Here is a 27494-nt window from a genome sequence, read left to right on the forward strand (position 1 = left end):
GCGATTCAACTTCGTTATCCTCATTATTCTCTCCAAAAAATTTCTTCCTAATCACACGACGTTTTGTGGGAAAGATAGGTTCCACATCCATTTCAAGTGCAAGACTTTTAGCTACATTCATACTAGTTGTAAAGCCTTCATATCTATATTTTTCAAAGGAGGACATCATACCTTCTAATTGTCTTATGGTAGTATCAATGCACATAGACTTAGATTGTAATTTCTTGCTTACCATATTAACAGCAAAAAAAACGTCATACCAAATCACAACACCAAGCAAAAACTCAAAACTTGAAAGTGCATTCACCAAACTTTCAGCTTCAGTTTTTGACTTTGCATCATTTTCACAAGATTCATATAATTCACACAAAGCCAATCTTATTTGGGGACATTGAAATATAATAGCTTTGACACTTTTAATTCGACTCTCCTATCGAGTATTTGATAAATATTTCACAGTTAGGAACATTATCAAGTAAATTTTCCATCTCTTTGTAGAACCCGAAAACAATGCATATATGCGTTGAACAACTCCAAAAAACAAACAGCCTTAACACAAGAATGTGACATGTCACCAAGAGTGAGATTTAGACTATGACAAGCACAAGGCATGTATAATGCTTTTGGATTAATTTCAAGAAATCTTTTTGAACACCTTGGTGTTATCCTTTCATATTAGAACCGTTATCATAACCTTGTCCCCTCACATCATCAACATTAAGATCAAGAGACTTCAAAACATTTTGTAGTTCATTAAAGAGTCCTAATCCATGTATCATCCACTTTTAGAAACTCCAAAAAGAACTCCTCAATTTTAACTTTGTTATTTAATATATTAACACATCGAACTATAAGGGTCATTTGTTCTTGATGGCTCACATCAGGCGTACAATCAAGAATTATGGAAAATATTTAGCCTCTTTAATGATCTTAATGATAGAATTTCTCACACTTTGAGACAAAAGGGAAATGAACTCATTTTGAATTTTATGTCCAAGATAATGATAATGAATTTCACGATCCTGAATACGTCTAACATGATCTTGCATAATCACATCAAACTCTGCAATCATTTCAATCAATCCTAGAAAATTACCATTGTTATCTTGATATAGTTTTTCATTGGATCCTCAAATGCAAGATTATGTTTAGCAAGACATTTCACAACTGAGAATATTCTTTGTAACACTTGTCTCCAACGCTCTTTCTCTTTCATAATCTCTTTTTGCAAATTTTTATCGATTGTTTGATTTTTATCCAATCTTACTCTCAATTCATTCCAAGTATTCATATTAGTCATATGTTCAACACTATTTTCATGTTGTTTAAGCCTTTGGCTAATATGTTTCCAATCACTTAAGCCATCATTTACTAACAAATTTACATTACTAATCGATTTGAACAACTTGCAACAAAAACAATATACTTTGTCAACATTTTTGGAATAAACTAACCATTTTCTATCACTAGTCTCACCATTACTCAACTTTCTAGAATAACATTCATATGAGAAATGTCTATAATATTTATCAACAGGAAATTCAAGATCCATTTCTCTTATGGGCCCTTTTTCAACTAATATATCTCTCGCATTATTGTCAAGATTCTTCCAATTTATAGGATCATATATATTCAAATGAGGAAGTGTTTCTTCACCAATGCCTAAATTTTCAACATTTTCATCAATTGACACATCATTAAAGTCAATTGGATCATTCACTTCATCATTCACATTTTCAGAATTTCCAGGATTTTCAGTATGCAAATTTTCAGTTGATTGATTCAAAGTTTCATGAGAATCATCCTTTTTAAACACAAATTTATCTAGAGCACCTTTTTGTGACTTATTTAACTCCTCCTCTCGTTTCCTTTTTTTTCTTTTTTCACTTTCAGACAAATGTTTTTTAGGCAACATCTCATCAAAATTCAAAGAGTAAACGCAAATCAATTCTAAATTCTAATAAATAAGTATATGAAAAGAACAATTGCACCTAGATTCTTCAATTAGAATTGTAACCTATTGGAGTAAGATAAAATCACCAATTCCCAATTTGATAATTGACATTGTTGACATGAATATTAACAGTTATAAGATGAACACCAAAATAAAAACATCAAAAAGTATATTCGAATATAAAAACATCCAAAAAAAACTAAAAGGCTTACTTGTAACCGATCAGAAAAAAATACATACATTCGAACAAAATAAAAAAAATAAGAAGAAGAATAAGTAACCTTTGAGTCTGGCAATCTGCTGTTTTTTTAATATGAGCGTTTATGATGAGGTTCGACGATGACAGTATGCGACGGATGGTATAATCTTGGTGTGACTGAAGAATCGAGCAATGAGGGCAGTTTAAGGAACAACTGTGGGTTTGGAACAAACAAAAAGATGAGAAAGATGGAAGTGTCGACTGGTTGGCGAAAAAAATAGGGTGTTGGTTTTTTAATTGGATATGCGGGTTTAGGAAAAGAGGAAATATAGGGGTTTAATTAAATAAAAGGTTAAAGTAGAATGGGAAATTGGGTTTTCAGAATAAAATTAGTTGGCTTTAAGATATAGGAATAAGCCAAGGTTAAATAAAAGAGGGAGATGATTGGTTGGTCAAAGAGATGGTATTGGGTAAAGATTGTTTTTGTTTAAAAATTAAAAAGGTTCAGAGATGAGATGACATATCTATTTTTATTTTTTAATCTTAGTGGTTTAGATAAACGTTTGAGTGGGATTATCAGAATGATGGAGGTATGGGTAATTGAATAAAATAAGAATAATGGTGGATCCATTTTTATTATTATATTACCTATATAATTATTCAATAAATTAAAATATTTTTTTAATTATTAAAATTTAAAAATTATTTTTTTTTAAAAATGGGCCCCTTCCATATCTGGGCCCTAGGCGGTCGCACTCCCCGCCTAGGCTCAGGGCCGACCCTGTTCAGTTATAGCATTTAAGTGTTGAATAGTTGTTTTTGTAGTAGGTTTTTGTTTCAATCTGGTTATTGGTGTAAAGATGGTGTTGTAGCTTAGGTTGATGGGGCATAGGATAGGTTCTTTTAGTAGTTTTGGTACATGGTTGTGAGGGTTGTTTATGCCTAAGATGTTATTTGTTTACTTCAGAATGATTAAGCGCTGAATGATTCAAATATTGAATGATTCAGATGTATGAATTAGCTCTGAATGTGACATGCTGTTTGATAATGGCTCTGAATCATTTAGAATATACTTATGTGTTGAATCATTCAGCATTGTTTTACTAAATCAGTCAACACTGAATCATTCAGAGGTACGAAACAAATGCGCTGAATGCTGAACGGTTCAACATTCAACGCTGAATGATTTCATTAAGAGACAAATAAACAACCCCTAAGTCTTAATTTTTGAAAGCTGTATCAGATGTTGTCTTGAAGGGGTGCTAGATCTTGTATATTCATAATTTGTATTGTTTAGGCAGTTGAGTATTTCCATTGTAAGGTGGATCTTGTTTGTAACCATAATCACGGTGCACTCTTTTTCTTTCATATAGGGTAGTGAGGTTTTTTAACGGGAATTATAATTATGAGTTTTAATTTTATATGTTCAATAAATATAAAATTATTCTTTTAAAAAGAAAATTAATAATAAACGATTAATTATTATAAATTGATATTACTAAATCATTACTTTTAAAATATTAATTAAAACAAATTTGCTCAAACATAAACGGATATATATATATATATATATATATAGTTTACTGATATAATAATTACCTAAATAAAACATACCACTGGATAATAATTCTCTTGCAATCCTGAGTTTTGTAAGTACAAATAGCATTTCGCCACGTGGATTGCTTATGCTGTTCCAAAAGAAACAAGAACCATTAACGCCGATTTATTATTGAAATTATTGGAGTTAGGCTGGATCTGGGAATTCCGGAGCTAACCGACAATTATCTCCAACCCTATTTATAATGTTTACCCCTTTCTTTTCATCAAATTTCCATTTCACCACTGCAGAGGCTTCTGATTTTGTACTTCTCCTTTTCTGAAAATAGGCTACTGGTAGTTTGTTTACCTCTTAATAGAATTATTATCTGAATGATTCAGTGTTGACTGATTCAGTAAAATAGTTCTGAAAGATTCAGCACAGAAGTACATTCTGAATGATTTAGAGCTATTATCAAACAACATATCACATTCAGAACTAACTCATACAGATCTGAATCATTCAACATTCGAATCATTAAACGCTTAATTATTCTGAAGTAAACAAACATCACAAGTACTATTCTATTTTAACGCCAAAGAGGTAACCATGAATAATGAATTTATTGAGGATAGACTAGTCTTTTCCATGATTCGAAACGACTTCTTTTTCATTTTCCTCTATAAACTGAACTGGGATCGCCATTTTTTGAAATTTAAATTCACTTGCCAATGATACCCTTGACGTTATTTGAATCTCATTCAATTTCATAAAGAGAAAATCGCCTCAGTGACCAAAAAAAAGTTATAATATACGATTTTAACCAACTTTTTTTGGATTTGCTAAAATGACCAACAAAATCGCAACGCGAAATAAAAATCGCAACGCGATCCCCAGAATCGCAAATCAGTTTCCAAAATCGCAACGCGATCCCCAGAATCGCAAATCAGTTTCCAAAATCGCAACGCGATTCTTGAAAATCGCAATGCGATAGTACAAATTCGCATTGCGATTTTCCAAAATCGCAACGCGAATATGAAAATCGCAACGCGAACACATAAATCGCAACGCGTATCCGTAAATCGCAACGTGTATCCGTATATCGCAACGCGTATCCGTAAATCGCAATGCGTATCCGTATATCGCAACGCGTATCCGTAAATCGCAACGATAATCCGTAAATCGCAACGAGAATCTGTAAATCGCAACGATAATCCGTAAATCGCAACGAGAATCTGTAAATCGCAACGATAATCCGTAAATCGCAACGAGAATCTGTAAATCACAACACTGAAATTTTGGGTATATAACACTGAAATCATAAACTAAATCCCTAAATCGCAACTCATTCCATCTCCATCTATCACTCTCTCCGGCGACATCCGTTCCTATATCCAACGACATCCTTCCCAATCCGGCAACAGGTTTTAGTTTCGCAGCTCGTCTGTTTAGTAAATTAATTTACAACCATGAAATCATCTAATGTTGATCATGTTTGGATAGATTTGTGTTTTGGAGGGTCATGGGATAATGTTCATGGTGTTTTACAATATATGCCTTTACCCATGAATCTTCAACTAAAATTGTCTTTACAAAAGTTAACTTATGAAACTCTAATGCTACGTGTTTCAAATAAATTGAATTTAGAGCCCCTAAGTGGATTTAGGCTATCTTATCAGAGAAATGATAAAGTTTATTTGTTAACCGACAATGAAGATGTTGAACGATTCATTGCTTACATTAGTGTTTCACAAGATGTGTTACATTGTATGTTGTTGAACCTAGAAGTAGTATTGTTGGGTCAGTAGCGGGTAGTAATCAACTAAGTTTTTCTCAAAACCCACAACCTTTCTCTAATCCAAATCCCAATCAACTTTCAGCACCAAATTCCGGTTTTCGTATTGACCAGTTAGACGATGATGAGCCAACAGAAAAAATTGTGAGTACTAGTCAGTATTCGAAATTTGGTCTTGGTCAATATCCGGACTTTGATATTGGTCAATACACGGATTTTGATGATGTTTCAGAAGAAGAAACAGACCCTGCGTGTAATGATTTTGATATTGGTCAATACCCGAATTTTGATGATGAAACAGCCGTTGCCGAAGAATGTATTGTTGATGATAATGAGGAGGAAGTTACGACTGTGAATGAACATGTTGAACATCCATTCTGTAATTCATATAATCCTGAAGAAGAAAAAGAAGAAGAAAAATCCCCGAAGAAAAGAAAATGCCACGGGCGTATAACTGGAATATGCCAGAATTACTTCAGATACCGGAAGAAGAGTTGGTAAAGAAAGCAGTTGATTGTTACACAAAAGTTATTCGTATTAAGAAAGATGATTGTTTTGATACAAAGGAAGACTTGAAGATAGCTTTGTATACGAAATGTGTGGAAGATGGCTATCAACTAAAAGTTAACAAATCAAGCAAAGATCGTTTCGAAACAAGGTGTATGATTGACAAAAACTGTATGTGGCGAATGATTGCAAAGAGAATAAAAGATTGCGAAATGTTTCAAGTTAGGACTTTTATTGATAAACATACATGTTCAAGAACCCAAGTTTTTCCTCACCATAGACAGGCAAACAAAAAGGTGTTGGGTGGTTTTCTGGCTGAGTTAATGTTTTTGAATGGCAGGGTATATCGGGGACATGAAATTATGACTGACATGAATGCTCGGTTCAAGATTAGTATATCATATTCTCAAGCTTGGAGAGCCAAATGTTATGCCTTGGAATTGTTGAGGGGGTCGCCAGAAGCATCGTTTGCCCAACTGCCGGCTTATTGTCACAATTTAAAGCTAAAAAATCCTGGGTCGGTAACTCATATCAAAACAGATAGAGATGGACGCTTTGAGTTGCTGTTTATCGCCATTGGTGCTACGGTTAGTAAATCAATATAATTTTGTTGACTCATTTTTGTTAGTTACATGCATTTCACATTTAATGATTATATTTCTTGTGTATATTTTTGTAGATTCGTTCGTTTATTACTTGCATGCGCCCAGTTATTATAGTTGACGGAGCACATTTGAAAGGTCGATACCTTGGAGTAAACTTATTAGCAGTAGCCATGGATGCTAACAATGGGATATTGCCAATAGCTTACGGGGTTGGCAAATCTGAAACCTCTGATTCATGGACATGGTTTATGGGGCATCTTAGGGATTGCATAGGTCCTATTAGCAATCTGACAATCATATCCGATAGGGCAAACTCAATTGACAACGCTGTTAGAAGGTGTTTCCCAGATGCTTTTCATGGACTTTGTGGTGTTCATTTGTATAGAAATCTAAAATCAAGGTCTGCTGGTATAAAAAAGCACAAATGGACATACTGGAAGGCTGTAAAGCTTATCGGGAAGTGGATTTCAATAAGCATATAAATTGTTTAAGACGTGTTTTGCCTCAGTGTGCTCAAACACTAGAAGATGTCGGGTTTGAAAGATGGTCAAGAGTACATCAACTTGGAGCAAGATATGGTTTCATGACGTCTAATAGTGCAGAATCAATCAACGCTCTAAGTCGTCATTCCCGGAAATTACCCATTACTATGTTAATGGAGTTTTTTCGAGCCTCTATTCAACAGTGGTACTACAAGAAAAGAAACCATGCAGGTATTATTTCTTTGAATTCGTAACTTATCATATTTATATATTTTACTAAGTATTGTTTATTTAAATTTACAGGAACATTGGAACATCGTGTTACACCATGGACTGAAAAAAAGATAACGAAACGTGTTGTGAAGTCAACGTCATGGAGAGTTGAACCATGTTCAAACACTTTGTTTCAAGTACTGGATAATAACTTAAATGGGCTAGTCGATCTAAATGCAAAGACGTGTAGTTGTATGAAATGGCAAACATCTGGTTATCCGTGTGGCCATGTTATAAAAGTTGCTCTTCATTTAAACCAAGATGATTCAAGCGCATACGCTATGGATTGCTACACTACAGAAGTTTATCGACAGACTTATGCCGAGATTGTCTACCCTATTCCACATCCTTCTGAGTGGGACATACCAGATGACTTACAAACAATTTTGCCACCAGCCATGGACAGAAGGCTACCTGGCCGACCAAAAAGTCACGATCGTATACCGTCTAAGGGTGAAGAGAAGAAGAGATCGACATGTAGTCGGTGCAAAAAGTGGTCATACAAGGTTGACATGTGGATCACCAGTGCCATCAAAATCATCTTTTCGTCTACCAAAATATGGATCCTCATCAAAATCCAAAGCTCATATGGTGTCAAGCAAAAGGCAATCATCTTTAAAATCCCAATCACAATTGGCTTCACCTTTTGGGACTGTTAACTTAGGTGATTTTTAAATGCAAACGTTGTATTATGTGGATTTTATGTGTGAACTTTTAACATTTTCAGTGAATTAATGACTCAGGCCAACCATTTTGACTTAACCAACTCTTGTTATTCAGTTGTTATCACTTATTAGGCATGCATTGACTATCGCAACACGGAAATTACAATCGCAACGAGAAATCGCAATGCGAAATGAAAATCCCAACAAGAAAATCGCAATGCGGAAATGAAAATCGCAATGCGAAATGAAAATCGCAATGCGAAATGAAATCGCAACGAGAGAATCGCAATGCGGAAATGAAAATCGCAATGCGAAATGAAAATCGCAACGAGAGAATCGCAATGCGAAATGAAAATCGCAATGCGAAATGAAAATCGCAACGAGAGAATCGCAATGCGGAAATGAAAATCGCAATGCGAAATGAAAATCGCATTGCGATTCTCTCGTTGCGATTTTCATTTCCGCATTGCGATTTTCATTTCGCATTGCGATTCTCTCGTTGCGATTTTCATTTCGCATTGCGATTTTCATTTCAACATAATGCAGATTGAAATCAACAAAATCAACCATTACATTTCAATCAATTAAACAAGCACAAATAAGAATTATGTTCGCATCAATTACACAAATCAACTTTTACAAATCATCTTTTACAAATCAATTAAACAATCAAAAAATAAGCAATAATTCTTATTTCCAATCATCTACTATTGAATCAACTTTTACAAATCAATTAAACAATCAAAAAACAATCAATTAAACTATTGAATCAACTTTTGCAGCCATACATCATTTTCACGCAGTTCACTTCTGAGATTAACCTGCAGAAACCAAACATTTGCTCAAACAACACTTTCTACACATTTAAAACCTACAAACAGCAAATTATTCTATTCTAGGTACTTAACCAAACATTTTCAAACCAAAAGTCTATAAACTTACCAATTGTTTATGGACATTTTTAAACGCGGATGCAGGTAGGCAGCGTCTCGTATATATCGATTTAGCCATATAATGCCGAAACCACAAGCCTACTGCAGCTCTATCTCTATCGGTGGGAGGTAGATACTTGATGCTTCCCGTCGTCAAACGCTCCAACGCCAAGCATACGAGAGGACCACAATCTCCTCTGGCTCCGCTCGTTTGTTGTGGCGCGGTCTCGTCTCTAATAACTGTAATATTGAGCTTCTTTGGCTTCTTGTTTCCAGAACGAGTCCAATAATTGATCGCATCCAAGAATTTAGCCAAATGAGAGCTCCATCCCTTAATAACATCTCTTAAATCAGCCAATGATATGTAATTTATCATGCTGTCATACACTATTGTCTTAAGGGATGGGAGCTGAAGCTCGACGAGAATCCAATGTTTACGTTCCAAAACAGGGATAAACACCTGCAATCATAAGTAATAATTCATTTGCGCACTTATTCATAAACCTTTAAACTCAATCTAAAATAAATACTAACCTTATCGACCTCCCACCATGCAGGATAAAGTTTAGCTTGTCCATTGCCCAAATCAAATGATTCATCTCGTGCATTCTTCAAGTGAACGGCGTGAAAAGACGTCGGCATAATTATATCGTATTTTTTATTTTTCTTAAGTTTTCTTATTATTAGAAGATGTGTCACCCACGCATCGATATGCTGTTTTACAAAAAAAGACATATATTAGTGACTTACATAAATTTAAAAAAAAAATTAATCAAATTGAAATATAAGAAAAATATAAGACTTACCCCCCCTCGAAATAGCCATTGTCTTCGACCCCTAATAATACGCCCCACCAAGACCGATCAAGCAACAAATAGATATCATCGGTGAGCTTGCATATGTCAGTGAAACACCCCTGGCTCTGCTCATGTAGATAAAAATCAACAGCGGTCTTAGCCCAAAGGGTGTTATCCAGAATTGTGTCCGGTAGTTGTTCCCTCTCCTCTTCAGATACCGTATGGTACTGGCCGGTAACTCATACGAGAGCCAACTTGAATCCATCATGTCCGGCACGTCAGAGGGTTTCTCAAGAAGCCTACATATGACGCCATGTGAATCGGGCTCTTGAATGGTGGGAGGGACCTCTTCAATGATGACAGTGGCCTCTTGAACGGTGGGAGGGGACTCTCGAGGAATGATAGGGGGGCCTCTTCAACGATAGGAGTGGACTCTTGAGGGATGACAGGCGAGTCGGGCTTCTTCTTGCGGTGTCTTCGCACTATTGGGGTGTACGGAGACTTAATAGCACGTGCACGCTGTCTGATGCGTGAACTCCGTCGTGCAAGCATAACCCGACGTAAAGCATCCACTCTATCGGGCCGCTAAATAATTAAATACAAAAATCAGTAAATAAACAGACATGATATTTAAACAGTGAAAACAAAGACAAATATGTTTCAAACTTGCATTGTATTCACCCAAGTCATTATTCTATCATAGTTCACAAAATGCATCAGATAACAAAGAAAAATATGTTTCAAACTAATACCCTGAAGTTAGTATTTGTCTTTGTTTTGTCTATTGGTTGAAGTAATGCAATCCATTCAAGTTTCAATTTGCAGAAGAAGAAATAGTTTACTTTCGCAACACGAAACTTAAAATCGCAACGCGAAACCAAAATCGCAACGCGAAATGAAAATCGCAACGACAGAATCGCAATGCGAAATGAAAATCGCAACGAAAGAATCGCAACGCGAAATGAAAATCGCAATGCGATTTTGGTTTCGCGTTGCGATCTTGTCGTTGCGATTTGGTTTCGCGTTGCGATTCTGTCGTTGCGATTTTCATTTCGCGTTGCGATTTTGGTTTCGCGTTGCGATTTTAAGTTTCGTGTTGCGAAAGTAAACTATTTCTTCTTCTGCAAATTGAAACTTGAATGGATTGCATTACTTCAACCAAAAGACAAAACAAAGACAAATACTATTTCACAGTGTTAAAGAATACACAGTTTAGCAGAATTGGCAGCAACCGAACAAATTTACTTTCAACCAAAAGACAAAACAAAGACAAATACTATTTCACAGTGTTAAAGAATACACAGTTTAGCAGAATTGGCAGCAACCGAACAAATTTACTTTCAACCAAAAGACAAAACAAAGACAAATACTATTTCACAGTGTTAAAGAATACACAGTTTAGCAGAATTGGCAGCAACCGAATAAATTTACTAAGCAATCTAAGTGAAATGGCTAATCTAAGTGAAATTACGAGTAAATTTATCATTAAGTTAAATATGGAAAATCTTAAACTTACCTCGTTGCGTAGAGTATGAACCTTATTCTGCAACGATACTATCATCTCACGTAGAGCGGCAACCTCACCATGTAAAGTTGACACCTCCACACGCCATGCACCATCGTTATCGCGTAGAGTACCGATCTCCTCACGCAAGGCATTGACCTCATCACGTAACTCCCTTGACTCATCCCGTTGAGGTGGAGGTGGAGAACAGGGAGATAGGAGTCGTGGCATCTTTGTCGGTCGCCTATCATGAGGTGATGGTGGAGAAGAGGCTCGATGATGTGACGGGATAGGTGATGGCTCTCGTTCTAGAGGTGTATAGTCGGTCGATCGGGTGATGGCTCTAGGTGAGGTGATGGCTCTCGAATTGGAGGAAGTGGATGCTGCTCATCATCCGTGCCATCGAAAAAACTCTGACTAGCTTGCCACCAATCAGTGGCAAGCTCTTCCTCCGTGGGTGTCAGTCTTTGTAATGGAATGTTGGCCTCCTAAAATATAAAAACTCAAACAAAGTTAAACGTCTACTATTAATAACTTGTTTATATATTATATGAAAGTATTTGTGTTAACTTACATTATTTATTGTCGCATATGGTATTAAGTCTTCCCAATCCAACAGAGTTTTCCTCTTCCAGGAAATAGCCCTGGGAATATCATTTGACGTTTTTATTGCATATGTACGCATGCTGGGGAAAGCCTCGAATATCCAAATCTACAAACAATATAATAACAGAATTAGTAATTGTTAAATAATTAATTATAATTTTAGAAACATTATATAGAAATTCTTACCTTAAAGGCCCAAACAAAGCCTGACAAAGTGTATTTGGACCCATCGCCCCGCAAACTTTTGCGGTCATCAAAGGCAGACGACAACTTAGTCCAGGTAGCTTTCCATATATACGAACCCCACGGAAACAGATTCCATGCATTCAGGTCCTCTACCAATATTATTAGCTCCCGATGAATAGGTTGTCTGGCCTCTCTGCCTAAAATGCCGGCATACACAAGTAGTAGAAGGCATACTCGGACAACATCGACGTCATCCATCCGAGTGAAACCAGCTTTCTTATTAAACAATTTCTTCAGGTCGTCGACATGTAGGTTCGGCTTCTCCATTGACTCATCCGGAAAAACCCGGGATAACCATGATGGGCGGGCGATATGACGAGTGTACCGGCCTACATCATCGTGTCCGAATCGTAGACCAGTGATTAAGCAGAACTCCTTCCGCCCAAAACAAGTATACGCTGGTGAAAATGAAACCATATCTCTTCCTCACCACGTTGTATACTGTCGGGTAGATTTGATGTCATGGTCTGAAGCCACAAATGGGTCAAATTAGCATCTCCACCCGGATGCTGTACTCTCAGCCATGGCCCGAAGCAGGTTTCCTCAACAATTGTCTTTGAGCAGGTGAAAGCTTCGAAGCAATTGTAGTGGCCAGGCTGACTTTATTTCTCAAGGTCAATTGAGCCGAAAAAAATTTCTACAAAAACAATAAACATACCAAGTTAGATATACCAAAAACTACACTGTGAAGATATACCAAAAACAATAAACATAAAAAGTAGTAGTTTATTCTTGAAACTAAAATTTGCAACACTGTTTTGTCTTTTGGTTGAAATGAAAATCGCAACGAGAATGACTGTCGCAACGCGAAATGAAAATCGCAACTAGAGAATCGCAACGCGAAATGAAAATCGCAACGAGAGAATCGCAACGCGAAATGAAAATCGCAATGCGATTTTTGGTTTCGCGTTGCGATTCTCTCGTTGCGATTTTCATTTCGCGTTGCAATTCTCTAGTTGCGATTTTCATTTCGCGTTGCGACAGTCATTCTCGTTGCGATTTTCATTTATCTCGTTGCGACTCTTCTGCAAATTGAAACTTGAATGGATTGCATTACTTCAACCAAAAGACAGAACAAAGACAAAGATAAATACTAACTTGAAAATCGCAACGAGAGAATAGCATCGTGAAATGAAAATCGCAACGACAGAATCGTAACGCGAAATGAAATCTAAGTGAAATGGTTAATCTATTATTGAAATGACCAGTAAACTTATCATCATTTCAATATGAAAAACCTACAATAATGCAAACATTTCAAAATAAAAATAATTAAAAAAACTAACCCTCGGAGGTTGATTTTCCATTTCTGAATATTGTGAGGGATTTCTGACCGTGAATGGTTGTGAGGGATTTCGCCGGAGATGGGGACGGAAATCTTCGGAGATGGGGACGGATTTCTTCGCCGTAGAGAGTAAGAGATGGAGATGAGACTGAGTTGTGATTTTAGGTTTTAGGTTATGAGTTGCGATTACGGGATTTTGTCTTAATATTGGTTTTTGTAATTTGAAAATAAAATACGCGTAGCGATTATAATGGCGCTTTAAATATCGCGTTGCGATTTACGGATACGCGTTGCGATTTTATGTATTATCGTTGCGATTTACGGATACGCGTTGCGATATACGGATACACGTTGCGATTTACGGATACGCGTTGCGATTTATGTGTTCACGTTGCGATTTTCATATTCGCGTTGCGATTTTGGAAAATCGCAATGCGAATTTGTACTATCGCATTGCGATTTTCAAGAATCGCGTTGCGATTTGGAAACTGATTTGCGATTCTGGGGATCGCGTTGCGATTTTTATTTCGCGTTGCGATTTTGTTGGTCATTTTGGCAAATCCAAAAAAAGTTGGTTAAAATCGTATATTATAACTTTTTTTTGGTCACTGAGGCGATTTTCTCTTTCATAAATGCATATAGCTTTTATCTACACTTTTAATGTCACTGGCTAGTGAAAGCTACAAATCCAGTCAAAGAAAATATCAAATTAGAGTTACTAAATTAAGTTAAAATTATAAATTTATAAATGTCTTTATTGAATAATTTTTAATGGTTAAAAGAAATGTTCTTCTTCATTGAGATTTCGGTTCGAACATTATATCTGTAAGATATGTGCTTTCATGGTTAAAAAAATTATGAACATATATTATCTTATAGCCACTTCGTATTATTAAAAAAAACCTATAAATGTCTAAATATATGGGAAAAACTATTTATTTAGTCACTCTATTTTGTGTATGTTCATATTTTGTTTTGTTTTTAATTATCATTTAACTCTAGGGTGTTGTATTTTTTATCATCCAATCATTAAATGTATTAATTTATTTTTTGGGATAAATTATGCACAAGGTCATGCTGCTTTTCTCTTAAACATAGTTTTGGAGACTTCTTTAATTGATCGGTGCTAAAGTATTTTATTCTAAATTCAAATAACATGGAGATATAGAAGAGAGAGAAATAATATAGATTTCACGATGATCAAATGGTAAAAACTAAATGCACCTAGAAAAGGGTCGAAACTTTGATTTGCATTTCATTGATTTGGAGATGATTTCGAGAAAGATAAGATTAAGAAGAATAAAGAGAAATGATAATATTTCGATATCCATCGTGTTATAGACAAGGTTTAATATAAAAATAAGTATATATACAACTTTTTCTAAATAGATGTCTAAACTTTTTTTCCAGTCAATCCAGATATCTAACGTTTGTAACGTTACTATTTTAGGTTCCCGAGCAATAACCTCCGTTAAATTTTTTTTTAAAGTGATACATGTTCCTTTATGATATTTTTTAAAAAAATTATTTAAAAATTAAAAAATATTATATTTATAAAATCCTAATTTATCTAAAATTATAAAAAAAGCAAAATCCCTAACCTTTATTCCTCCCTTGCCACCACCGACCATTAACACTGACGTTGCCATTGCCATCTTCCTTCTGGGTAGTCATCTTCCTTGCCATCGTCATATTTAAATCGCAATTTGAGGTTCATGGGCGACTATTTGTCAGGTGGCTGGCCATCGGGTAGAGGTGCAGTCGGGGTTAGGTTCGATCGATGACAACGACGACGATAAATGATGGCTATCGGCGTGGGTATATGGATTAAATTAGGAGTTTCAAAGTTTTGAGGTTTTTTTTAAAGATTTGAGAAATTTGAGTTTTTTTTAAATATTTCTTATTTTTTGTTAAATAAAATTTTCAAAATCATCATAACGTGACATGTGTCACTTATCGAAATTTTTTAACGACAATTACTATTCAGACACTTAAAATGATAACATTTGTAACATTAGACACTTAGATTGACCGAAAAAATTTTAGACACTTATTTTAAAAGAATGATACAATTTAACTACTTATTTATATATTAAGGCTATAAACAATTGCTATTGACCATCAAACGACGGTGAAGAAAGAATTCCAGCCAAAATGTTAAAGTATTAGGTTAAATTCACAAATAATTTTTTTTAAAATATAACGTTTTGTACTACTATTACACAACCTACGATGGGGTGAAAAGTAAATTCCAAAACTAAATGATGATTTTTTTAAAAATTGGATGATTAAAATGAAACAATGTGAAATTCAGTAACTGCGTAGTTTATCAAATAAATGTCTAGTTTAATATTTTTATACCATCTTTAAACAAAAAGTTTAAAATACACATTTAAGGACCGAGCTCATGTTTAATAAAATTTATAGCTATGAGTCGTTCAAATATCTCTTGATTAGATAAATATTAAAATATTCATTTTTAAATGATAATAAAATTTATTAGTAGTACATATTTATTTATTTTTTCATAATTTTCTATGCTTATTAAATAAGATAATTAAAAGACATTCCACTTAACAATTCTTTTACAAGATACAAATAAATAATTATATTAAAAAATAAAAATATATTCAAATTACAACAAATATTTACAGTCATAGTAAATAAACAATGAAGATATTTTTCTATAATCGTTATCACAATAAATTATCCGCTACAAAGAAAAGTTTAAAAATATAGATAAATAAACTCGAATAAAAAAGTAGATACCAATAGAGCTAACACTTGACAAACAAACTACAAAAGAATAAGATCAAGTTAAAGACGAAGAACGTAAATCGTGTATCAAAATCTAATTTGAGGGTCTATAGAAGAGAAAATTAACATGATAATAAATAAATGACATCTTGATAAATTGTGACGATATTAAATCCAGCTCCCAAAAAAAAGGATAAATGAAAATATCAGTCAGATGATCGAAAACATACAAAAAAATCAGATGAAAATGTGTCAAAAGACAAATGAAATATATCATAAAGACAAAAAATATCATAAAGATGAGTAAAAACGTATCATAAATATAAAATTATTAAAAAATTTAAAAAATAAAAATAATATAATAAAATTAAAAAATAATAAATACCAAGGACTAACCTTAAAAATTAACGTAGGTATCAATTATAAAAATAAAAAAAGTAAAAAAAAAAAACTAAGAACGGCATTAAAAGGGGCTGAAACCCTAATAATTTCTATATGAATTATTTAACCGTTTATTTTCATATAAAATATTTACTTCTAATAAAATCTTTTAATTTGCTCCGAAAACTAATTTTTTATTTTATTTTAAAATCCAATAAACAGTAGCACAAAAGTAGAATGTTTTTGAACCGAGGTAATTGAGTGTACCTAATAAAGAATAAAATGCTTTAAGCAAACAGTGGCAGAGTCGTAATTTCAGTAATATTCAAACCTCATTCTCTGCAATAGGTAAGGATGATAAAAAAATCCGAACCCGACGGGAAAAATCGAAAATCGAATTAAACGGGTCGGGTTCGGGATGATAAACGGGGACGGAGATGGGGATGGGAAAAATCTATTTATTTTAAACGGAGACGAGTTTGGTAATCCCCGCCCCGATTACCCAATTACCCGCCCCGATATCCGCCCCGATAAATATTAAAAATAATTATATATATATATATATATTAATAAATTTAATTTAAATAAAAATATATTTATATTTAATTTAATATATATATACCCGCCCGATTCCCGGCCCAATACCGACCCAATACCCGGCCTAATACCCGTTTAAATAACCGTTTATGCTAAACGGGAATACCCGTTTCCCCGCGGTTTTCCCCGATTACCCAACGAGATCCCCGTTTAAATCCTCGCGATTTTTTAAACGGAAACAAATACCGATTTTTTAAACGAGAACGGGAATGGAACCAATACCGGCCCCAACCCGGCCCGTTGCCATCCCTATATAGCTGCGTGGTTGTACGGTAAACTTCGTCTTTGATAATCTCTTTTTTTCCATAGCTTCACTCTCCGTTTGCATCCTTCGATGCTAAGTAGCTTAATTAGCCGCCCATCTGCTCCTTTCTCTGTATCATTTTCTCTCTCTTTCTTACTGTTTTTTCTTTTCCTTTTCTCTCTTTGTGCTCTCTGGTGTTAAGCTGTTTCTACTTTGGCAGATGATTTAGTAGCTTAAAATCTTCTTTCTGCTGTCCTCTACTTCACTCTCTCTTCTCAGCTCTTTATGTTACTCGATCTTCGGTTAGTGTTGAACTTCGCTCTCGAAACAGTTAATTTTCACTTGGTTTTACAGACTGTAGTGTCTTTTTATTACTCTCTTTTGAATGCTTGATTTACTTGCTTTTGTTTTTGTTTGCTTCTGAAAATAAGCATTTTTTTTGCAGGGAGTGATATTTTGGGTGGAAGACGAGGGCAAATATGTCATCGAGCAGGGGGTCAAATCAATCGCAGCCCGTGAGGCGGATCACACGGACACAGACTGCTGGTAACCTAGGAGAGGTCGAATCAAGCAACCCCAGGGTGGCTTACCTCTGTAAGTTTTTGATTTTGTTTGCTTTCCTACGTGATTATTGTTTTTATGTGATTTTTAATTAATGCTGTTATTTTTAGTAATTTTAATTTTTAAAGTCTGTTTCCAGATGTTAGTATGATCTAGCCTTATTCTGGAGCAGTTTAAAATAACAAGAAATCTAACCAGCCCTTATCTTGTGTACGGTTGGATAATCATTTTATGTTATGCATATGCCGGTGAAGATGGCCGTGTCTCTTGACATGGTGGTTTACACCGTTTCTTCTCCACCGAGTTAATTATTTTGTGTGCTACTGCTTTTTTTAGCATCACTTACTCTGGATACAGTCATATACCTGGCTACTTCTTGGTTATTTCCAATTATTATATTGCTTAAAAAGGATTTATGTGTCCTAATAAGAGAGTATCTGTGAAAGAAAATTTTCTTCCATGTGATCTCTTATAAAATAAGTAGCATGAATTGGAATTCTGAGCATGCAACTTTTTGCTACTTTTTCTGGTGTTGGAGTTATTTCGCTCAAATTGTCAAAAAAATATGTTTTATTGTGCATCATCCTCAAGATCTTAAGATCATACTTTTCAGAGTGTCGTAATTAATGGATGTTTTGCCAACCCCACATACTTGGTTTTTCTTGGGGCTGATGTCTGAAATTTCAAATTTCTTGGTTGCGACATATTTTTCACTTTGATATTAAGCATGTTTATAATATATCTGTCTATTTTCAGTGTCAAGCATCTTGGTATCTCTTATCCCATGTCATTCTTGCCCATGATCTGCTTCTTGCTTCATCGTTACCTGCTGTATTCTGTAATATTGTCTGCAGTCTTAATTAGAATTTATGGTCTTCTTTGTAGGCCGATTCTATGCATTTGAGAAAGCTCACAGGTTGGATCCCACTTCTAGTGGACGTGGTGTTCGCCAATTTAAAACTGCACTCCTGCAACGTCTTGAAAGAGTGAGGAAACTTGTCTTAATTGAACGGTTTTTCTTAGTATATGCTTTAAAACCCTTTGAAATGTAGAAATGTTTTGGCAATTTGGTTAATGCAGTGTGACAATAACGACATTGTCCTTTAGCACTGAGGTTTAGTAATATGTGCACAAATAATGGATCATCTATTTACCATATATTTTTATGACTGCAAAGTGTAGATGCTCGTTTTTATCCAGGGCCGAGTCGGAGCAGACTCGAAGCAATCGTAACCTAACCCGACCTTGAACCAGTTGCAGGCCCAACTCAAGCCCAATGGACGACAGTTGATTGCAGAGGAAAAGAGAGAGGTTAACGTTGGTTTTTAGCAGTTTTTTATATATACGGGGAGATTAACCATCAGAAAGAAGGGGGAGATATATCAGGAATCCATCACCATTAAGAAAAAGTAACCAGAGACTATTAAAAAATCCACGAAAAAAGGGCAACAGAAGGGTGAAGACGAGGAGTAGAAAGTCCTACTAGCTTCGGCAAATTCATAGTGTAACTAGGATACGAAAAGGAACAATAGTGTAATCTCACAATTCAAAAGTAGATAAAGCAATAGAGGTACATGTTTTTCAAGGAATTCACCCTCAGTTCGTTATTTTCCAGTTCGTTTTTTTTCCTCTTATTTTTTGTGTGTGTGTGTGTGCGCGATTGTTGTTTAAAATTAAAATTTGAGAAGGATTGGGACTTACCTAGACTGCTCGAACACAAGTGGGTCTTGTTGACTCCATTTGTTCTCTGTGGTGTAGGTTCCATTGTCAAGAAAAAAAGTGAGATTTAGTTTAACAAAACCATAATAAAATAAGAAGAAAGGAGTCGATTTACCTAGTTGCGGAGTCGGTCGTCGGAGTTGAAGCCATCGGGATGGAGATTTCAACGGTTGAGAGTTGCTCCAAATAGGAGTTTTTTGTTTTGTTTTTCCAGATTTTAGAGTGAAAGGGGAAAGTAGAGAGAAGTGGCAATGTGAGAAAGGGAGAGGGTTATGGGATGCGACTGGGAAGAGATAAAATCAAATGAGGTGGAGCAAATTTTCATTTAAAATAATATATATTAATTTGTTAAAACGACAGTGTTCCATTGATGATCAACCCATGTTTTGAAAAAAAGGTTATTTGCGTGTAAGGTCCAGTAGTGTTGGATTGTTGTATTTTAGTTCTTAAATTGAGATACTAGAAAGTTTTAAATTAGGCAGTGAATTATTATTTTTACATATTTAATTTTAGTATCTTTATTTTATGCGTATTTAATTCTTGCCCTTTATATTACTGTATTTAACGTTTGTTGTTTAGACATTTGGGCTCTATTTTTTTTATTTTAAGTTAAGTTTGTGCATTATATGTTAGTACGCATTTAGTTTATACAGTATAATATATATAAATATATGATATAATTTTTGTATGTACATGTCACTTTACACGAGAATTTTTAATATTTTCTTTGTTAATAGAATAATATTTTTTTTAAATTAATTAATTTGCATGATAGCCTTATTTTCATAACTCGACATCTTCATAATTGGATTAAGGGTAATATACTTTTAATTTAAAATTATTTTAAGTGGGCAGTCATAACTTATTTGAGGTCTGCTTTTAATGATTTTAAAATAAAAGTATATCCCGAAAGTGAAACCTAAAAAATTGATTCGTCACCTAAAATATGTGAACGAGAGAAAAGGAAATGTTCGTTTATTTAAATTTATCGAGAAAAGGTTGTTATATCTTTTAAGATTTGGTCTCGATATTTGTAAATAATTGAACATTCTTTATCTTTCTAAAATGACTCGGTAATTTTAATTTAATTTATTTGAGTATTTTTGAATATTGTAAAATTCATTTTTTTTGTTGTTTTACGGGATCAAAAATTAAATTAAATTCGAATTTATAAAGTTCATTGCAAAGATGTTAATTAATCGATTATGTACCGATTTAGGGCGTTGTGGGGGTGCTAATCTTTCCCCACACGTAATCGACTCCCGAACTCATTTTTTGGTAACGCAGACCTCAATTTGTTGGTTTTATTAAAATTAATTTTTATTTAAAATGACAAAACGTTTTTTGGGTGCCCAGTCACACCCTAATCAAAGATTGGTGGCGACTCTTTGAACCGTATTTTTTTTCGATCGTAAGGAAATCCAAAATTTTCGAAACGAGAGGTTTTTAAATCGCATTTGTTTTTAAATTAAAAATCAATTGAAAGAGATAAATTAAAAATTAATGTGGTTTTTTTAAATCTCACTTTTTCACCTTTCAGAAAAAATCGTTTCGACAGCTTGGCGACTCTGCTGGGGACCTTTTTTTTTAGAGAGTCAGGCTGATAGTCGATTAATTAATTGTCTTTGCAATTGGAAATTATAAATTCGTTTTAATTTGGTTTTTGATCCCTTGCTTTGTTTTAATAAGTTTTGTTTGTATTTTGATTCCTTAATTAATTCGATTGACAATTAATATTGTACTAATCTGTTTGCTAATGATTCAAATAATTGTGTGTTTTGGGAATTGATTTTGAGTGTTTTTATTGATTGTTTTTTCGCTTTTCCTCACACACTGCACAGCTGCATTATCATAACATGAGCTAAAACCCGCTCCGTCTAATTAAGTAGGAGTGAGAGACTATGCCCTCGTGTGGTTTTTCACCTCCGCATGGGATAGTGGATTGCTCCTGGAGCTCACGCCTTATGGTCCTCGTGATGGTATCACCTCCGCAGGACATAAGGAGGTGTGTTCCCTCGAAATTGAACTCGATCCCCTAAAGCATGTGATGGGCCAAGATGAGGTTCGTAGCCCAAGGGGGCACCGACAGGACAATTTGAGAACCTATTACTTTAGAACCGAACCCAGCATATAGTAAACATAGAGCCTGAATTTAGGTCGAGCCTAACCTAAACCTTAAGAGTCCCGTGAGGAGGGTACACAAGGAAAAGCTTTTTGAGTCATTTATTTTCACTTTTCGAATAAATGCATGCGAACTAGAAATCATGCGGTTAGGTTTATTTGTCAAGCAAGCATGTGAATTAGATATTTGCGGATAGGTTTAATGTTCAAACAAAGCATGGGGGTAGATATCATGTTGGGTAGGATCTTACTAAAACATGATTGGGTAGCCAGCATGTGAGGTAGGTTTTATTTAATGATTATGATATTTATTATCTTGTTGTTGATATTATGTGTACTAACCCATTTTTTTTCTATGTCTATTTTATTTGATTTTATTACATTCTCATCTTCATGTCATCACAAGGTGTTAATTCGCAAGTGTTGACTAATAAGAAGGCTGGTCACACTGAAACAAGAAATTCTTAACCATGTAGTCAAAATAAGGAGGTTCAAAGATATTCAGATGATCCATGAAGAGGGACATCCGATGAATGAAGAAATCTGAAGCTGATTGAAGACTTCCTTTAAAAGAGTGAAGGCCAAGATATCTCAGAAGATAGATACAATATACCAGGACAAAGAAGACCCTTCACAAGACATGAAGACCACTTCATATTAAAGTAAACATGGAGACCTAAAGATTCAATTTAAAGACATCTGGTGTCATTAAAGGTGATAAAGTCGACGACAACTTGGGCGCAATATTAGATTCCATGAAGAGTACGGTTCAAGGGAATAAAGAAATGAAGAATCACATTTATTTTGACTACATGGTGTACTGAATTCTTGTTGTCTAATGAGGTTGTTCTATGGTGGTCACTTTTGGAATTAAACCTTGTGCATTTGCATTGCATTCTTTTAGCATTAATTTATTTATTTCGTTATTGTTTCTTTTTCATTTTGTTATCTCATTTGTACTAACTTGTTTCTATGTTGTTTTTTTTTCTCTTTGTCCGCATTGAATGATCATGACATATTCAAAGGTGTTGATTTGTGAGTGTCATCATAGTAAAAGGTTTTCATGACGGACAAGGGGTTTCGTGATCAAACAACTATAACACAATAAAAAAATGGCATCTTGAGAAAGCTTCGAAAATAGTGGAGAGTTGCGCACATAAAGATCATATGTCTGACAAAGAGCACAATGAGATAAGAGAGATAAAAGAGAAAATGTCCAAGATGATAGATAGAATAGATGTTTTGTCCAAGGAAGAGAGACTTCTACCAAGAAAAGAAGAACTCAATGAAAACAATCTTGAGGTGTCAAATACGCAAGGGACTACTTTAGAACCTGCTGATTCTGGCCAAAATGAGAATCACGCACAATCATTGTTCGTATCAACAAATTGTTTGGAAATGGCAAGGAAATAGTGGCAACTATAGAAGTTCAGAAGGATGAAAAGAAGACATGCAGTCAAAACTCGTAGGTGTTTGATAGACTACTCCCAACATCAGGGAAAATAAAACTGGAAACTCCAGTTCAACCCAAGTTGAAGGTGACTCTCGTTGTGATTTCATCCCAATATATAAGGTATTGTATGATGAACTGATAGAAGCTCGAGAAGTGGCCCCGCATTATGTGAACCTTTGCAGCCTCATATCCAAGTTGGTATGACGTCACGTTCGTTGTGAATATCATGCTGGGATTCAAGGACATTCTATTGAGAATTGTTCTACCTTCAAACGTCGAGTCCTAGATCATGGAGTATTGGAGTTTGAATTGAAGGACAACCTAGTTTGGTAACAGATTATCATGTTGGGTTCAAACTAAAGTGACCAAAGGTAAGAGTATTAGTGAGGACATCCAAGAAGAAGATTGTTTGCCAAAGTACAGAGCTCAGATTCGTCATTTAAGAAATGAAAATAATAAATTGAGCAGAGAGATGGAAGCCATACGAGATGATTTTTGAAGGATCAGTCAAACTTTTAAATTTGTTGGTATAGGAAATGTCCCAGAGGAGTGGATAACAGGAGTCGCTAAACTGAAGAATGACGCTGAACAGTGGAGAAGGAATTGTAAGGTGCAAGAAGGTCGAGCCGAGAAGTTTTCTCATGATTTACAAATTGAAGAAAAAAGATGCAATACAGTTGTTGATAATTTGGGAAGATATCAGGCTGAAATTCAGACGTTGAACAGATCCATTGCCAATATGGAAATTTCATATCAACGCCACAAGCGGGAGAATGACGCTGAGCTTGAAGCCGTTAGAGCCAAGAACGAGAAGTTGATGAAGATTGTGGATGATTACAATGATCTTATACAAGAGCTTCATAACCACAATGACTTTCTTACAAGAAAGATTCAACAGCAGTGTTTACAGCTCTGAGAATCGGCACTCAAGATAGAGAAAAGAGACAACGTCATGAAAGAAGCTATGACCCAAGCAAGCAATGTGGCTCAGAAATGGGTTAATTTAGCTGGCTTTGCAAGAGAATTGAAGCAGATTGACAACTCGACCCCCGAGCATAAGTGGAAATTAAATTGGCTTTTGAAGGAGATAGAAAAGTTCGGAGTGAAAGTTGTCCATTATATGTAAAGTTTGTTTGATGTACCGAGACCTTTGTGTTCAATGAAAGTTATTTTAAGATGGTCACTCTGGAATGACACCTTTTGTATTTGCTTTTGGCATTTGCATTTGCATTACATGTATTTATTTAAGCATTTTACATGCATTAATTATAAAAACACAAAAATAATTTATGGAAGGTTATGTGACAGTAATAACAAGATCATTCATTCATACTACTTCCTCATCATCATGAACAAGCAAATGGAAACAATGGCAATCTCATAAGGGATCACAAGATCAGTTGCAAGAGCAGTTAGTCGGGTCACAACAAGATACGGGAATCAAGCATCGGGTTCTTTACAAGGCGTATCGAATCAAATGATCCAGGTACTGGTACCACAGGCTGCTAGTAAAGAGAAAATAGAGGATAAAGAAAATCAATCTAATCAGACTGGTACATCAAGAGTAATAATTTTCCCTGGAGCATCTAACTCAGACCTACGGATGAGCCTCGTCAATTTTGAGCAATTTGAAGACAAATTCATGTGGTTGAATGAAGCCATTGAAGATATTAAGATTGTTAATGCCCCTCACAAGGAGTTAGAAGCTAGAGAACTTAGTTTGGTCCCTGATTTGGTCATCCCACATGAATTTAGGGTGCCTAATTTTGAGAAATATGATGGCACTAGTTGTCCCATAATTCATCTAAAGATGTTTTGTAGAAAGATGGAAGGGTACCTAAATAATGACAATATGTTGATTCATTACTTCCATGATAGTCTTGCTGGGCCTATAGTAATGGTATAACCGTTTGAACAAAGAACAGATCAAGACATGGGTCAACCTAGCTGATGCTTTTCTGGGACAATATCAATATGTTAAAGACTTAGCCCCAAAACGTCATGACCTTCAAAGGATAAGAATGAAAGCTACTGAGAGCTTTAAAGAATATGCCCTAAGATGGAGAGGAGTGGCAGCACAAGTTCAACCTCCTTTGTTAGAAAAGAATATATATATGTTTCACGATTCTCTTCCAGCTCCTTTCTTTGAGTTAATGTTGGGAAAGTCGACGAATAACTTCAAGGATCTTATGACAGCTGGAGAGTTAATTGAGGATGCAATTAGCAAAGGAAACTTGAAAGACACTTCTAAAAACCCAACCGATCAAAAGGAACAAACTGATGAGGTGAATGAATGTTACGTCAAGAGCTCTCAAAGCCGTAAAAGAAAATGGGTAGTGGGTTACTCGAGACTTCCAAAGAAAGTCCCAAGATCGAAAAATGCTTTGAAAGTGTTCCAAACTCCTATCTCAGATCTGTATCCCCATTTGATTAAAGGTCAATACCTCACACCGATGCCAGTGAAAGTGCAACCAAACCCTTCTTCTCATAGCTACGATCAAGATAGTGTCTGTGATTTCCACTTGGGGGCATTGGGACATTCTACGGGAAACTGTAGGCCGCTGTTAAAGGAGATAGAGATGCTTGTGGCAAATGGGACGTTAACAGAGGAATTGGTGGAACAGTGGATGACGAGCTTGAGTGGGGCATCAAAGAACAATATGTAACATCCGTTTGAGTTAAGTACCACGACATTAGATGGGTAATGGGGCATCCTAATTAGGAAGAGATCATTTCATTCATTATGGAGCTTTATTTCATTTGCAACATCATGTTTGAACTTGTTTTTCATCATTTCTCAGTTTTTTTTATAATGATGTTTAAATAAATTCATGTTACTTTGAGGATGGTGAGCATTGAATCGAATTTGCAACTTGAAATTCTTTGAATACCTACTGAATTAAAAACTCTGTAAATGATTAGAGTTATAAATCTTTGACAAGATGACAAGGTTGAAACCTGATAAAACAAAGACCTTTACCTTATCTCCAGAAGATACAATCGAACACCATACCCTTCTATTGTAGGGATCGATATAGCCTTATTCTATCATAAGGAGATGAACAATAGGTTTGGTATTCAGGTATGTATAGGAGCGGACAACATGGGGCATCTTTTGTGTATGTTGTTATAAAACCGACTAGATTACACTTCTGTTGATGACGTTCAATGATGATTATGATCCTTACAGATGGAATAATCGAGTAGGTGAATCTAGTTTAGGTCAGTTGCTTTGGAAATTGAACTCTAACGATGAGATTTTCTAACTTTTAACAACACCTAGACTATGACAGGTTCTTCTTGACAAGCTTAAGAAATTGGACCCGTATACCCAAATTATAATATTATATGTATACAATAAAGCTTGAGCTGTCCCTCTAGAGCAATTGGTTAAACGCCCCGGCTTTATGGACATAATTTAGCTAGCCTAATAAAGGTGATGATATATATATATATACAATAAAGCTGAGCTATTCCGCTAAAGCAATTGGTTATAGAGGAAACTCGAAAGCCCTGGCTTTATGAATAGATTATATTCAAACCATGACCTTGATCGGGTACCTGGCAATTTGGTGTATGATCCACTGTGATTGTCAAGTCAAAGACTTTGTGATGAGACGAACCCTTCAGCTAGCCCGATAGAGGCAAATTACAATAAAGCTGATTTCAGCTAGCCAGACAATGGCAAATTAAATCAAGTTTTTCTAAATAAGGAGTTTCGTAAAGATTGACTAAGGGAGTTAAGGAAAACCTGTTATAGTCACTTCACACGAGCACTCAGGAATTTCATTTTTAGATCGATATTTTTGCACTGCCTTTGTTAGAGGAGTCTACGAGGCTTGAACAAATGGAAGATTTCAGAGAACTGAAATAGAAGTGTTCTATAAAGTCTAGTAATTGATTATGCAAGTTGCATCATTTTGTCCGTATCCGATTAAAATACCAAGCCAGAAGAAGGGGCATGTTGTGATGTTCACGAAGACCGAGAAAGAAATATAAGTTTGTTGGCTGAAACCTTAAAAAATAGAAAGCCAACTGAAGCCAACCCATCAATTTTGACACTTGACAAAGAGTTATAACTCTGAAAAATTAAATAGTTATTGATTCTTTTGATATTTTTTGAACTCATGTTTATGATTTGATTTGATTGTGAGCCTGAATTAAGGGGCAATATTTTATAAAATTCTTTCATTCTTTGATCCCTATAATAAGAGAAAAGGGAAAAACATTTTCAAACATGACATTTCAAGTGTGCAAGATCCTTGAAGCTTGTG

General features: G+C 35.0%; 1 pseudogene; it reads left to right on the forward strand.

Moving 5' to 3' along the window:
* The first annotated feature begins 17416 nt into the window (after window positions 1-17416).
* LOC120197357 overlaps window positions 17417-27494 on the forward strand; it is a 34992-nt pseudogene continuing 24914 nt past the window's right edge.

This window comes from Hibiscus syriacus, unplaced genomic scaffold (assembly GCF_006381635.1).
Source record: "Hibiscus syriacus cultivar Baekdansim isolate YM2019G1 unplaced genomic scaffold, ASM638163v2 tig00117048_pilon, whole genome shotgun sequence".
In the NCBI taxonomy this organism is placed as follows: Eukaryota; Viridiplantae; Streptophyta; class Magnoliopsida; order Malvales; family Malvaceae; genus Hibiscus; species Hibiscus syriacus.